The following is a 16,166-nucleotide window of genomic DNA, read 5'->3' on the forward strand; positions in this document are numbered from 1 at the left end:
TTTCTTTCTTCTTTCCTTTCTTCATTTCTGTTTCTCTTTTCCTTTTATCTTTCCTTTCCTTTCTTCTTTTCTCTAGCTGGATGATTTATAACACTTTAGAAAATTTTCCTGACTGGACGAGGGCCAATGTGAATGAACTCTTGTCTTGGGCGTGGAAAGAAAGAAGATACTGAGCATGGACCCTGACTTCCAGGAAGACTGTGGCTCACACCTCCTAAGTGCTCCACTCTTCCCTCAGTGTGCAGACTAGAGTGGGGTGGGGAGGTAGGAAAGGTGCTGGGAAACTGAAGCAAAGCTGTAATTTGTTTCTTCTCTAAGTGAATTACATGACGTGTAAATATTCCTTAACCTTAATGTCCACTACTGTATGGACAGCTTCTGTGAAAACATTTGTTGCATTAGATATTTTATGGTGAATATTGTAATGCAGTCAACAAAATATTATTTAGCAGGTCTGCTCATCAACATTTAAAATATATTATGATTGTTATTTTTTATGTACTGTAATGGAATTTGACCTACATTAGAATGGTTCCTATAATTTTTTTCATTAAACAAGTTTTTTGAAATAGTGTTTGTCCTTCTAAAGTATGCCCATTTTGAAACCTAGAGTCAACAGAAATCTTTAAGCTATTTGGTTTTTGTTTTTTTCTTTTACTTTATATAACGGAAAAAAGAAATAAATTAATTTGAGAGTACATCCTGAATTATCCCATTAATCTATAAATAACTTAAAAAATAAGGGGGGCGCCTGGGTGGCTCAGTCAGTTGAGCATCTGACTTTGGCTCAGGTCATGATCTCACGGTTTGTGAATTTAAGCCCTACATCTGGCTTGCTCCTGTCTGCACAGAACCCATTTGGGATCCTCTGTCCCCCTCTCTCCCTGCCCCTCCCCTGCTCATGCTCTCTCTCTCAAAAATAAACAAACATTAAAAAATATATGTGTAAATAATTTTTTCAGTACTACCCCACCACAGTTAAAATTGTCTAAAATATTTTGAGATTGGAAGGGATTTAACTTCGGTTTCTAAATGTTTATCTTTGGATAGTTCCTACCAAATTTCTATATTAGTAATAGTAGAAAGCCAAAGAGTGAATATTGACTATCCTTTCTTTGACTTAAAAGTTTTTAATGAACACTACATAAGTTGGTTTTCTATGCTAACATGTATGTATGAAGTATCATGATTATTTATTTTCTAATTGAATAAGAATATACTTAGCTGTTAGTTAAAGCAGAATTTACCAACGACAGCGACTGTTTATGAGAAAAATGTTTCCTGCTATTTCAAACTTGCATCCTATGTGGGGAAAAGAAATCTATGCTTGTATCTTACTTCTCTAGTCTCACATTAATTCCTGCTGTTCTCATGACAGCTCTCTGTTGATGTGAACCCCTCAGGGTTTTGTGCCTTTCAGATCTCCCTTATTTCCACTATTTCTTAAATCACATTTTATGCATTTTTTCAAATAAAACTATCAGAAGTTGGACTTTGTTTCCAGAATGGTAGAAAGTTATTATTGCTGAACATAGAAATAATTTGATTATATAGATTGACGCAATCTATTATAATTGCTGTAAGGAAGCTATTTCATTTTGGGCCTGTTTTTATTAGTCTTTTTTTACTCTAGATAAGAAAAGAAGATTCACTTGGATAAAAGATTCTTTATTTGAAATGTGATAGCTATCCAGAAGGTAAAGATAAAGGCAGATAATTCATCTGAATCATTTGGTTTAAATGACCACAGAGTTTTTACACATTGTTGAGAATTAAATAGACAGTTGATCATGCTAATGTTTGTCTTCAAGGTCTTTTTTGTTTTAACTTTTTAAAAAATCTTTTGATTTCTTTTTGAGAGAGATTGAGAGAGTGCATGTACGCATGCACTCACTCAGGTGGGGGAGGGCAGAGAGGGAGACACAGAATCTGAAGCAGGCTCCACGCTTTGAGCTGTCAGAACAGAGTCCAATGTGGGACTTGAACTTGTGAACCATGAGATCATGGCCTGATCTGAAGCTGGACGCTTAACCAACTGAGCCACACAGGTGCCCTGGTCTTTTTTTTTTTTTTTNACCGCGTGTGAGCAGGAGAGGGGGAGAGAGAGAGGCAGAGAATTTGAAAGAGGCTCTAGGCTCCTAGGTGTCAGCATAGAGCCCAACGCAGGGCTCAAATTCATGAACCATAAGATCGTGACCTTAGTCGAAATTGGATGCTTAACTGACTGAGCTACCCAGGCACCCCTGTCTTCAAGGTCTTCAACTCTGATAGAAATAGGAAGCTTTCAGGATAGATTATCTAGGAAGTAAATCTGACTTCAAGATTCAGTTCCTGTTTGTTAATTTACTATTTTAAATCCTAAGTATCTAAAGCTGTGGCTTTGTGACACACCAAGTGTATCTTTGTGAGCTGGCTTTGCAGAGATTGGGAAAGTAAAATAAATAGTAGTTGCTTTGCTTTTAGTGTTTTGTTTTTTATACCTCACAACATTCCAAACTTTGGTTTATTTTAGGAGACCCAGGAGTTTATCTTTTTATTTTAAATGTTTACTTTTGAGAGAGAGAGAGAGCATAGAGTGGGGGAGTGCAGAGAGAGGGATACAGAAGATCCAAAGCACTAACTGTAGGGATCCCAATGGGGGGCTCCAACTCATGAACACGAGATTGGGACTTGAGCTGAAGCTGGTTGCTTAACCAACTGAGCCACCCAGGGGCCCCTATCTTTTTATTTTAAAAAAATTGCTAAAAACTATTGTATCTCTTAGGGATTCTCATGTAGTGTTTTCACCTGATAAATAAGAAATGAAATATTTTATTTCATGCCAGATTATATAAATGCCTTTGAAATATGTAGTTGAATATATATAATTCTTATTTTTAGCAGCCAAGAATAATTTAAGTTTCACAAGTAATACTCCTGTGCCTTTTCCTATTGTTTGTTTCCTAAACAACATACCTGCAATTCATGTGATAATCCTTGATGTTTGTACTAATGGAAGACTATAGTGGTTTGGAGTAATCCAAAATGTCAATGAATAAGAATGGATAATTGTTATAGAAACTTAATGTGGGCATTTATATTTAAAAGCAGTTATTCCGAATTCTGGAAAGAATAAAAGGCAAATTTATGCTTCTCCCAATTAATAAGTTAGCCTTGCAGTTTCAAAAAGGACTTCAATAGAAGTCCTTGTTTTATGAGGAATATATTCATATTCTCAAAGTTTTCTGTTTTGTAAAGATTTAAGACTTTTTAATTATAAGTTTTTTATATTTTTCAGGATTTTTAAGATCTGACAGCTATGCTTTCCTTTAAGTGGAAAGGATGAATTATTTTAAAATGTTTTTAATGTTTATTTTTTAAATTTTTCTAATTTTTACTTATTTTTGAGAGAGAAAGGGACACAGAGTGTGAGCAGGGGAGGGTCAGAGAGAGAGAGGGAGACACAGAATCCGAAGCGGGCTACAGGTTCTGAGCTGTCAGCACAGTGCCTGGCACAGGGCTCGAACCCACGAACTCTGAGATCATGCCCTGAGCTGAAGTCGCCCACTCAACAGACTGATGCCCCCAGGCACCCTGGAAAGGATGAACTATTGTCAGCATAACAGGTTCTCGAGGATCCCTTCTGGGGATCTCACTGGACAGTACTGGTAAGAAAAAGCCTGGGTGCCTTGCAGATTTTACACTCTCCCATCTGAATCCTCACCACGTTTAAAAGTAAGTTTCAGTCTTTCTGTAATGAAGAAGCAGAATGAAGATAACTACTTAATTTTGACCAGAGTTGAGATTGTTTTCTAGGTATTAGGGGCATGCCTTTACTTATTTTTTCCTTTTTTTATTCTCTACTTTCCAAATCATCGTTTTAGGGATATGAAGAAAAAAATCACTTCTCAAGGGCAATAACTTGGGGGTTATTTTGGGTTTTGGTTTTTTGTTATGTCTTTGTTTAAATATATTAACTTTATACTCCCCCATTTGCTATAACTAAAGAGGCGAAACAGCTTTATTTTTTGGTAATATTAGTAAATTGTTTGAAGGTATATTTTTCTATTGGATGAGATTTATCAAAAACATAAATTGCTTTTAAGCTTGTGTGTGTTTTGTGGTTTTTTTAGGTATAAAGATTTACATCACTGTGAGTTATTAAGAGTGAAACTATTTGCCCTGAATCGGTGTGAATAAATCTTAGGAAGAGATTCTCCCACCCAGTTTAGGTGCCATGGTTCTTACTGTGTGATAGATAAGTGGCAGTTACTTTTTTTTTTAATGTTTCATTTATTTCTGAGAGAGAGACAGCATGAGCAGGAGAGGGTCAGAGAGAGAGGGAGGCACAGAATCTGAAACGGGCTCCAGGCTCCAAGCCAGCTGTCAGCACAGAGCCCAACGCGAGGCTCAAACCCACGAACCGTGAGAACATGACCTGAGCTGAAGTCGGATGCTTAACCGACTGAGCTACCCAGGCGCCCCAAGTGGCAATTCCGTTTTAAAATAAGCATGAGGTTTTAGTTCTTTGCATGAACATTTGCATTTGAATTACTCAGTTTTCTCCTATGCTTGCTAAAATATACAAGTGGTATATCAGAGCACTCAAAACCAGTCAGAATAAGCACAGGTTTCCTTTTCTGCCTATTGTGATGCCTGACCAAGCCTAAACTTGGCCTCTGCATTTGGATCCTCTAAATCCAGTTAGATCTTATTCATGGGGCCTGGGATGACGTTCCTTTATCCCTTCATCATCTCTGCTGTAGAGTGTTACATTTTCCTCCATTAATAAAGAACTTTCAGGAAATAGAGAATGGGGAAAATTGACCTGTAATGGTAGCATGTAAACAGAACCTCAGTTAACGTTTTGACATTTGTCCTCCAGTCTCCGGCCTACATTTCTTAAATAGTTTTACATTATACGTATATTTTTTATGTGGCTTTTTATACTAATTACATCTAAGCATTTCCTCTCCTTACATCATAATGTTAGTGGAAGTTATTATGAATTACTCTTTGTCTTTTATTATTAAACATTTAGGCTGCCTCTTAAGTTTTTCATAGTTCATAATGTTTTGGGGCCTATTGTTTTTCCCCTTTGCTCTTGGAATATTTGTAACACAGAATTCTGTAAGTGTGGGAAAACCTAGATGAAAGTGTTCAGAATATTTTTTAGCTTTTGATATCTATTGTGATTTTGATTTCTAAAAAACAGACCAGTGTTTACACTATAGTTCCTCTTAACCTTGACAGCACCGATCGTCTGGGATGGGGAGGTAAGGGAAGAGGTGATGAGGTGAGAAGAGGGACATGAGGTGTGTGTGTTTTCATGTAGCACAGTCTTGAGATCTGATTTTTCAGTGTAAACCTTGGTTCTGTTCTTAGCTGTGACGCCCAAGAAAAATTCCTTATCGTTTCTGAGTCTACTTCCTCATTTTTGAAGTGAGTTAATACGAACATTTAAATACCTTAAGGTGTTGTTAGGAAGCAGATGACATTATGCACATGAATGCTCATATGTGTGGTAACTTTTCAGTAAATGGTAGTACTGCTAGTAATAAATTAATATGTAAAAGTTGGAAAATTAATATTTGAGCATCTAATGTGTCCTCCTATCTTGCTTAGTATTTTGAGTAAGTTATGCACATCTATTCCGGGTATATTTCTAGGTAGGAGGAACAGCAAGTACAAAAGCTTAAGAGTATGAAAGAGCCCTGTGTTTGGAGGCTGCTAAGATGTAACAGGACTAGTGGGAGAGGAAACGTGAAATGGTAGATGAAGAAGAGTGATTTTTTTTTAAAGGATCATTCTAGACTATGTTAAGAACCTTGAACTTTATCTGTGCAACTGTATAAAAGACTTTAAGAAAAGTGCTTTACTTCAACTTTTGATTAGTGGTTTTAGTTTAATTAACAGAAAAACAGATGTGATAGGCAAGAATACAAAGGCATTGGTGATGGAGCTTTACTTCAGTCCAAGAATTTGGGAGATATATTTTAAGAAATTTAATTCCAGGATCTACTATTTCATTAAAGGGATTAAGACTTACAGCAGTTAATTAGCTTTTTTCATTTAGGTAAGTCTCCTAACATATCTGAGTTTTATTTCCCTTCTTTTAAATTTTATTAAAAATTTTTTAAAATTTTTATTCATTTTTGGGAGAAAGACACAGAGTGATAGTGGAGCAGGGGCAGAGAGAGACACACACACACACAGAACTCCAAGCAGGCTTAAGGCTCCCAGCTGTCAGCACAGAGCTCGATGTGGGGCTCGAACTCATAAACCACGAGATCATGACCTGAGCTGAAGTTGGACGCTCAGCCAACTGAACCACCCACGCACCTCGATTTCCGTCTTTAATTTGAAGGGGTTGTAGACCAGATTTTCTGTTGCCCAGTGGCCATATGTAAAACCAACTTACATGCTTATAGTAAGACCATATAGTTTACCTGTAGGCCCACTAATACACGAAACTTTGTTTTACCCCAGTGTATACACACTCATGAAAACATTGTGTGAGTAACTCCCTGGTTTGCATTATTTCTGTCTTGATTCAGCTTCTAAATTCACAAATAGTATAACTGCCTCTACTCGTGGGTGTGCACTAGCCCCCAGCAGAGAACCCCTCTACCAGTGAGATGTACCTTACCTTAGACAAGAAACCTTATTGATGCTGAAAAAATGCAGAAACAAGCTTTGTAGGGGAATTTTCTTAGACTACTTTTAGAAATCTTTATTGAGCAGATTGTAACACCTTTCAAAGACTATACTTCTAAATATGACTAATTTACAAATAACAGTGCCAAGAAAAACCATATCATTTTTTAAGTCTCCCTAAAACTTGAACTTTTTTGTTCCCATATTCTTTAACAGTTCATTCTTAATGTAATGTTTCTAATACTGTAATTACTACATTATGTTTTGTATTGATTTTGGCAACTTCGCATTATCAGTAAGTTCAGATAGACTCTTAATTATCACAGGTTAATGGGAAGTTACTGTCTTTGAATTTTTATTGCATCTTAATAACATCTGCTTCTCTCATGTTCCTCTAATGAAAAGCTTCTCTTGTAATAACTTAATATGTTGAAGGATTATTATGAGATAGGAAAAATAATAGACTGATGCTTTTTTCCCTTTCTGACATTGCTGTGAAGTTTTGATTGTACAACTTAACCTACATGTGAAATGGAAGCATCGATGCAGTAGCATCTCCATTTTTTAACTGTGTGACTGTAGTCTCGCGTTACTAGCTCTGTGAATATTGAAGTACTAAAAGAAATAGAATGGATAGTAATTCTGACACTTCAGACTAGTACTTAGTTGATGTGATTGACTAGTTTTCCTGGACTGATTTCTGTTTTTTTGTTGTTGTTTTTCTTTTGTTTTTTTTTAAATTTTTTAATGTTTTATTTATTTCTGAGAGAGAGAGGGACAGTGTGAACAGGGAAGGGTCAGAGAGAGAGGGAGATACAGAATCTGAAACAGGCTCCTGGCTCTGAGCTAGCCGTCAGCACAGAGCCTGATGTGTGGCTCGAACCCACGAACCGTGAGATCATGACCTGAGCCAAAGTTGGATGCTTAACCGACTGAGCCACCCAGGCGCCCCTGAATTCTGTTTTAATAGCTCTTTATTAAATATGTGTTAATTAGATTAGTAGTTGCTTAGTTGCTCCTCTTGATGATCCGTTGGGCCTCTTTGATTTGTCTCGTACAAATCAAATTTGTCTAGTACAAAATTTGGAAATCATGTAACCTATTCTACACTGTTTTTTAGGATGTTCTTTGACCCCACTAAAAGCATATGCAAAAGTTTGCCTGTCCATGTGATTATTTTACTAGAGAGCTTATTGCTTTTATTAGATTCCTAAAGGAGATCAAAATATTAATGATTAAAAATTAGTGCTATAAAATGTAGTCTGGCAACTTGGCTTGATAAGGCTATGGATTAAATTATACTAGCAATACCAATTACTGAAAATTATAAATGTTTTCTGATCTCACTTTGAAGTTTACATTAGTTTTTATATAGCTTGGCAAACTTAAAATGAAAGAAAAAGTCACAGAATAAGTGTATAGAAGCTCTTTATTTTAATCCTTTTATGTTTTTCCCTTTACTTCCACTCTAGATTCATGTCACCTAAGAGAGTGAGAAACCTTAGCCAAATCACTTTGCCACTGTTTGCTTTCTCACCTTTTATAAAAGGAAGCAACACCAGATTTACTGCCTCACAGGGTTCTTTAAAACTCAAATGAGATGTTTGGCTGTGAATAAGCATTTTAACCCATATCATATGACATTCACACAAAGTACATCTGTTATGTAAAGAACAGACCAATTGTATGAAGAATTCTTGTTAATTTGTTAATACATAGTTAAGAAAAAAGTTCACAGAACTTGAACAAGTAGTACTAAAATTTGTATGGAAACACACACACACACACACACACACACACACACACACACACAGCTAAAACAATTTTAAGAACAGAGTTGGAGGTCTCATAATCCCAGATTTCAAGATAAAATATAAATGTAGTAATCAAAACAGATCAGTGAAACAGAATAGCAAGCCAGGAAAAGATCACTAGGTCAGAAGCTAAACTGACTAAGCCTCCAACTTCTGCTGAGCTCATCTCATGCTTTGGGAGTTTAAGCCCACATTGGGCTCTGTGGTGACAGCTCAGAGCCTGGAACCTCCTTCGGATTCTGTCTCCCTTTCTCTCTCTGCCCCTCCCCTGCTCACGCTCTTTCTCTCTCTCTCAAAAATGAAATAATCTTTTTTTAAAATGTTTTTATTTATTTTTGAGACAGAGAGAGACAAAGCATGAGCGGGGGAGGGGCAGGCAGGCAGGGAGACACAGGATCTGAAGCAGCTCCAGGCTCTGAGCTGTCAGCACAGAGCCCGATGCAGGACTCAGACCCACAAACATGAGTCATGACCTGAGCCAAGTTCGGAGGCTTTACCGACTGAGCCACCCAGGCGCCCCCAAAATAAAATAATCTTAAAAAAAAATTTTTTTTTAAAATACAGAGATTAAACTGGCAGTTGCCAGAGGTGAAGTGGGTGGGGGAATGGGTGAAAGACCTAAAAGGGATTAGGAGTATGCATATTGTGATAAGCACTGAGAAATATATAGAATTGATGAATCTCTATATTGTATGCCTGAAACTAATATAATACCATTAGGTTAATTATACTTCAGTTAAAAACAAATTTAAATTACAAAACATCTCATGATTTTTCTATTCTAACAAAATACACATTAAAGAAGAAAAAACTCCATAATAATTGCTAACAATCTGCATATAATCTCACAAATAAAAAGCAAGAACAGGTAAATAAGATTATAAAACCACCTTTTTCCCATCTAAAAATAGTAAATCTGTTTATGGAAATAAAGTTTCAATGATTTTTATGTATATCAGCTACCTTATTAAAGGTATATTTTCTGGAGTTTGCCATGAGGTATTAATATAACTTTGAATAGGTCTAAAATATGTTTAACTTTTAACATGAGCTTTTAGGAATAATTGTTTAGACTAACATATCCCTAATTTGAAATAAAAAGGACTACATCTATAATTTGTTTATGCTTTATCACAGTTTGTTGATAATCAGTATGCCTGGTGGTAGATATGAAAGTATTTATAGGGAATCTAAAAAAAGAATATGAAATAAAATTTTCATGTGATAATGAGTTAGAAATAATAAAAAAGGGTGTAGAACTGTTTAATTACAAGTTTTCTTAAAATTTGCTTATAAATTTAATTATAATTTTTATATTTCTATTTTTCTACTTGGAAAATTATTTGATTGTAGTGTAAATAATTGTCTTATTAACTGTTCTGCATTATCGCCTCAGTGTTTTGATGTGTCAGTCTTGAAGACAGAAGTTTCTTACATGGAAAACTTAGTAAGTCAATTGTTAAGGAAATAAGTACAGTATGCAAATTTGCAGTAAGATTATTTTTGGTAATTTCTGTTGTTCTGTCTTCAGGTTCACTTATTCTTCCCTCAGATTTGTCAAGTCTACTACTGATCATACCATTAAAGGCATTGTTCATTCTGTTACTATGTTTTTGGTTTCTGCCATTTTTGTTTGATTTCCTTCTCAGAGTTTAAGTCTCTTTGCTGAAACTATCTGATCTTATACATTTTCTGCCTTTTAAATTGGGCTCTTTAATGCACTGATGATAGTTATTTTTACATAATGCCAACATCTGTGTCATACTGAATTTAGCTGAATGATCACTTTGTCTCATCAGATTGTTTTCCCCCGAATGCCTTGTCATTTTTGGTTAAAAGCCATACATATTGTACGGGACAGTAGGTACTGAGGGAAATATTGTTTATGCTGTGGGTGAGCCTGTTTTTCATTCTGCCAGACTTCCATTGTGGGGGTTGTGTACATGTAGTCCTGACTGAGGTTGTTTTAAAGGGTGTTGTTCCTATGTTTCCCCTCAGTGCACCATATTCTAGTGATACTTTGTGTGTAGGGTATTGGCTGCTTTGCCAGAGGATTTTTCTCAGTGTGTTCTCTGCTCGGTGTTTGGTTTGTCCTTTGCACTGTGTCCCTGAACAAATCTGTCTCTTGAAGTAATCCTTGCTATATTCCTTTTTAATTTTTCTTCTTAGTGCTCGTTTATGTGACTGGGTGGTTATGAGAGGAAGGATGTTCTTTGAAGTTTTGGTTAATCCTCAGTCCAAGTTTGGTCCTATGAACCTAGGTGTTTAGGTTGTGGACTTCACAGTTCTTTCTGCCCCTCTTCCAAATGTAATGCTGGGCCTAGTGTATGTTCCTGACCTTCCCCTGAGAGTAAGACACTTTGTTTTCTGTTCCTCTCCCTCAACTGCAGTTGGTTTCTACCAGTGCCCACCCCTCCTCCCCAGCCATTTTCTCTACAGACCGATCCTTTTGTTCTTTAGAAGACATAGGAGGTATTTGGATGGCTTTAGGAAATGGGTGGTATTCCCAAGATTTTCTCCAGTCTATCCTGGGAGGGATCATGGAAGAAAAGTTTGGTAAGAGTATACTACGCCCCCTCCCCCAATGTTTATGGCTGCAGGGGCCTCATACTTCTGTGCTAGCCACCGTGTAGCATTTTGTTAAACATTAACTTAATCTTCCTGCTGGCTTGTCCAGCTATTTCTATTTCAGGTAAACAGATACAGTAAAACCTGGAAACATGTTTGTAATCCATGTACTTGTATATCAAAGCAAAATTCCCCATAAGAAATAATGGAAACTCAGATGATTTGTTCTACAACCTAAAAATATTCATCTAAAAGGTATTAAATACTGTAATACAATACAAAATAATAAAATACAAAATAGTAAGAAAAATAAACACATTAACCTGCACTTATCTTTGAAAACCTTTGTAGCTGTTGTGGGAGACAAAAGAGAGGAGGATTGTTGTGTAGGACGACTTCCACTATCACTAATGGAATCACTGCTATCTGTTGGCTTAATGGAATCTTTTTCTGCATGAGGGCCATTCCATACACTCGTACAGATGTTGACTACAGTACAGAATTAATAAACTCTTGTCAAAAACTGTATTTAATGTAACTGGCAATGAGGCAGCAGACAAAAGGGTCTGTATCTGCAGGCAGCCTGATCTAGAATGAAGCAAAACATTCCTAAGGTTACTCATGTACAGAAAAGCAAGGGACTGTCCATAGGTGCTTTGAAGTGACAGAAAAGTACACTAATGCCAGTTGTGGGCACCTTGCGATGTTCTGAAAAATCACTAATTTCTGCCAAACACTGCAGCCCAACCATTGAGCATGGGAGACAGTCACCCACAATCCCACAGAGAGAGAAAGAGGAGGGAGGGAGACAGGAAACTTTGGCTCAGTTGTGACCATGTGACATTTGGCGTCATGTACTACTTGTATTGCAAGACATTGCTTGTTTATCAAGTTAAAATTTATTAGAAATGTTTGCTCATCTTCTAGAACACTTGCAGAACCAGTTCCTCACAAGCCTGGGTTTTCCCGGACTCTGGTGTTCTCTCTCTCCCTGCAAGTACCCGCTATTTCTGGTTTTAGATCATTTTGCCTCTGATTCAGTTCTTTCATAGGTTCCAAAAATGGCATTAATTAGCAGTACTTCAACTTTTTTCTTGTAATCATAGGGGCATTGCTCTTTCCAGCTTTCTCCGTTTCCAAGCTGAGCTCTCTAGGTTTTAACACTTGGCGTTACCTCTACAGATATAAGGGGTTTTAACATTCACATTTCATTATCTTAGACTTCTTGCTATTTAAATTTGTATTGTCAGAATATTTCAGAACTATGTTAATAGTAATAGGCTTTTTATTTCTTATAACATTTTAGGGATAATTACCTTTAGCAAAAAATGGTTTATAATGTACATTCATCTATAACCATCACTCCCTGCCATACCTCATGTAGTCATTTAGTTTAGTGACAGAAGTAATCTCCATCACAAAAGACCAATCAATGTCCGAATTGTTAATAGCAATGAAACCATCTATTTTGAGATTTGTTTCCAAATGAAAGTCTCAAGACCTTTTTAGCCAGGGACAAGAATTTTTGAAGTGTGAGGAAAATATTTATGGTATCTAAAAGTTGTGATGTGACAGGATCTTAACCATTAAGATTTTTAATTATTTAGTCTCAAATAAGGAATGTTTCTAGAAAGTTTGCCTGGCTTCTTACATGTAACTGACAGTTGTGAAGACACATTTATGCCAATTTGGTATTCTACTGAGGAATCAAGGGGATTTCCATGGAAATTCAGACAATGTAGACTATTGCTATGATTTACTACAACATGAAAAATGTTGGATTGTTTTCAATTTTATTAAATGCAGTCCTATTCTTCAGTATTCCATAAATTTAAAATCAAATCTATTTAAGTACAGAGTTTTGACCATTAAAGAATGGAGTCTTAGAAATTAGGTATGTGTCTAAGCACAAATCTGATGTCATTTTTCTTTTAATTTTGAATCCATGCTCTGTTTTGTCCCCTGCTACTTTGTCACATACCATCATGTCCTGATGATGAGTATAGAATGAAATCTAAGCTTCTTTATGTGACGCTTAACACCCTCTTATCAAACCCCACCCACTTCTTCAGCCTGATCACCTGCCACTTACATAGGCACATTTTATACTCTCTTCAAACACACCATGATGGTTAACTTACTTTTTTTTTTTTTTTTTTTAACCCTTGTGCCTTTGACCTTGCTGCTCACTGTGCCGACATACCTTTTCTGTCCTGTTACATATTGTAATGTCATTAGGTAGGGAGTCTTTTAAGTACAGTGCTGAGTTTTGTAACTACAGAAGAAGTAGAGTGTTGAATAGATGACTACCATTAGATTCCTTACCTTTTGGCCATTGTAGTAATGAATTTTTTTTTTAATTTTTTTTGTTTGTTTTTTATTTATTTTTGAGACAGAGCATGAGTGGGGGAGGGGCAGAGAGCGAGGGAGTCACAGAATCCGAAACAGGCACCAGTCTCCGAGCTGTCCGCACAGAATCCGACGCGGGGCTCAAACCCACAGAACCGTGAGATCATGACCTGAGCTGAAGTTGGACGCTTAACCGACTGAGACACCCAGGCACCCCTGTAGTAATGAATTCTATCACATTTCTAATGGGGTGTCCTCCAACCTTTTTGAATACTTCTGGTGACAAGCAGCTCCTGCTTCACAAGGAAGCCCATTATATTTCCCTGTGACTTCAAGTTTTACAACCTTGGCCCAATAAGAACAGCTCTTACTTCTTCCCATCACCTTAGAAATAGTAAATATTAGAAAATGTGTAATATTTAAGAACTTGTAACTCCACATGCAGTAAAAGTCAATACCTTCTAGTTTTCATTGTGTTAACCCACTCTACCTCAGTCTTATTGAATCCTTTGCAAGGATAATGTCACTTGAAAATAGAGGTGAAGAGGCCCTTTCTTGCCCTGTAGCTGTGTGCACGTAGTTCTGTTGCATCAATTGTTTTTCATCAATTTTATAAGAACATGAATATGGTGACTGATATATTCAGACAGTCATACTTCAGGCAGCTGCCTTTTAATTGTAAAGAATTAGGTTATAATGTTTTGATAACTACCACTTTTTTGCCGTGTATAATACTCCATTTCCTTTTTGGTTAGATACTTTACTTTGTTTCCTTTGAGTTTTCATAAAATTCTGTGAAGGGCCTAACATTACCTGCCTTGTAGTTGAAGAAATTGAGTCTCCCAGAAGGTGAGGCAGTGCTATGGCGGCACCAAAATGCACTGCGGGGCCCCGTGTACATTCATTGCTGTCTGTCCTGTGTTATGTGGTACCCCGGGAGCAGGACAGAACTCTTGAGACAGTTTTGCCAGAGTATTCTGGAGGATTGTGCAAAGAGCACCCATAGAAATGCCCAGCTGATGGGCCGCGGCCCCTGGATCCGCAGTGCGTACCACGCAGTTGTTTTCTGCCAGCTGTGTGATTGCAAGCACATTGTTCACGAGCTTTATTCAGGAGAGCATCCAGGGTCCAGAGGGATTGAAGCTGTGGGCATCTGAGATCATATTGGGTTGTTGTGTGGCAAGGAAAATTAAATTGATTACGGCTGGATAATGAGAAGGGAGAAGAGTTTGGAAACCATTGCGAATGAAGGGAAGGTGGCAAATGAGTTTTTGGGGGTGTATCTCAGCTCTCCTTCCCTTGTACATGTTCTTTACAGTCTTTATTCCTAGGTAACGATCACTTTGACTTTATATGGTTTCATGGTTCTTTTTCCATTATCTGTCTGAATCCTGTTTTTTTTTTCCCTATAGTTTATTTGAATGCATTAAAGTGTATTTAAATGAGAATCTGATGCAGTCAGGAAGTTGCTGTAGGAAAGACTGGATAACAAAAGCTTCTTAATAATGAAGCGCACCAAAAATGGAACCTGCAGGACTAACCACATGGACAAATGGAAAAATGCCTTTGTCTGCACATTGCAGCGATCCTGCGTAAACACGGCGGTCTCTGTCTGGCGTAGGGCAGCTGACTGGGTCCGATCGTCCCTCATACAGCCTTGAAACCAGCTTTCCAAGTACTGCTGCTCTTGCCAGTTTCTTTAGGGTCTGTGACCGTTAAGTGTGCTAGATTTAATAGACAACCAAGTGAGGCTACTTATATCTGTCTTAACTGGTGTTAAGATATTTTATGGTCTTAAAAGTAGGTTTCATTTGTTTGATTAAGGCAGGGGAATGAATATAGAAATACTATTTTAATGAGCGACCACACTGGCTTAACTAATCAGGGTTATCAGTAGAGGCCAGTCCGTATTTTAGAGATGAAGAAGCCAATCAGAGGTAGCTTCCATGAAGTTTTTTTCAGGAAGAATTGACTTGTCATTAAGAAAGTGACTGTTCCAAAATACAGTTTATGTAATTTTTTATGTCTGTAACAAATTTCAGGAATGACCGTTAATGGGGAAAAGCTAGCTACTAAGTATTAACTTCTTAGCACTAAGTTTGAAATCTTGGGTTTTTTCACGGTGTGTGTTCTGTCCGCAGGGGAGGGAGCTGCAGTGGCATTGCTAATGCCCTGAGGTGTGGTGCTCAGCACAAGCGCTGCAAGCAGGCCACAGCTGGGTCTATTTATAGCTAATGGTGTGAGGATCTGTCCTTTTTCATGGTTCTGAAATCCCCATGTATTTCTTACTCTGAGCAATATTGTTGAATAGCTTTATTTTTCTAAACTCTTTAGAAGTCATGAGTCTACTCTGGTCTTCATTTTGATGAACCATTTTAAGATTTTGTGCTCACCTGTATTATTTGTGCTCTGCTTATTTACGTGAGAAATTCAAATCTAGATTCAAGACCCTTCACTAAAATGACCTCTAACTAAAAATTCTGAACACAAATACTACTGAGGCCTAATTCAAAAGGGAAAGGAATGTCTTATGACTGCATCTATCTCTGGATGGTTTACAAATATATTTGAGAGGCATCCCTACCACGCTATTGTTTTCTAGGGTGTTTGAGCCAAGGCCAAGAAATACAGCGTGTAGCCTGATGTCCTTAAATCCTTTGCAGTGCTTCCGTCACTTTGAACCTGCTTGCTACCATTTTCTTGTTTCATCTTCCATGTAGCCCTGTGTGTGCTCTCACCCTTTTGCTGCCAGATCATATATGCCCCTTACTCCTCCGCAGACTCCAGTAAATCTAGTAG

The 16,166-nt window shown here is 37.2% G+C and overlaps 1 protein-coding gene and 1 non-coding gene across 3 annotated transcripts in view; both read left to right on the forward strand.

Annotated features, from left to right (window-relative positions):
• The window catches only part of COP1 (COP1 E3 ubiquitin ligase), a 220,383-nt gene that overhangs the window by 188,779 nt on the left and 15,438 nt on the right, over positions 1-16,166 (forward strand). The gene's annotated exons all lie outside the window — the stretch shown is intronic.
• LOC144230984 (small Cajal body-specific RNA 3) lies at positions 14,888-15,023 on the forward strand. Its single transcript, XR_013334949.1, has one exon.

The sequence above is a fragment of the Crocuta crocuta genome, unplaced genomic scaffold, assembly GCF_008692635.1.
Source record: "Crocuta crocuta isolate KB4526 unplaced genomic scaffold, BGI_CrCroc_1.0 scaffold3, whole genome shotgun sequence".
Taxonomy (NCBI): domain Eukaryota; kingdom Metazoa; phylum Chordata; class Mammalia; order Carnivora; family Hyaenidae; genus Crocuta; species Crocuta crocuta.